Genomic DNA, 272 nt, shown 5'->3' on the forward strand with positions numbered 1-272 from the left:
CTTCTCCTTCTCCTTCCGGGCGCAGCATCCCTGCGGGACCGCCAGCATGTCTCGACAGGGTGATCTCCCTCTCCTAAAATGCCTGTTGGGGGGATTCCTCCTGCAAAATCTCTGCTTGCTGCTGCGGGTCCCGGCACGCCGATGCGGGATGCGGGATGCTCTGGGAGCTGACTGCCTGCAAGCTGCCTGAGCTGCCCTTCCAAAGGGACCCGCAAAACCCAGCGAGGCCAGCTGGAGAGCTGAAACCAAGTCTCCTGGAATAACCTCCTGGC

Source organism: Eurypyga helias, unplaced genomic scaffold, assembly GCF_000690775.1.
Source record: "Eurypyga helias isolate BGI_N326 unplaced genomic scaffold, ASM69077v1 scaffold3586, whole genome shotgun sequence".
Classification (NCBI taxonomy): domain Eukaryota; kingdom Metazoa; phylum Chordata; class Aves; order Eurypygiformes; family Eurypygidae; genus Eurypyga; species Eurypyga helias.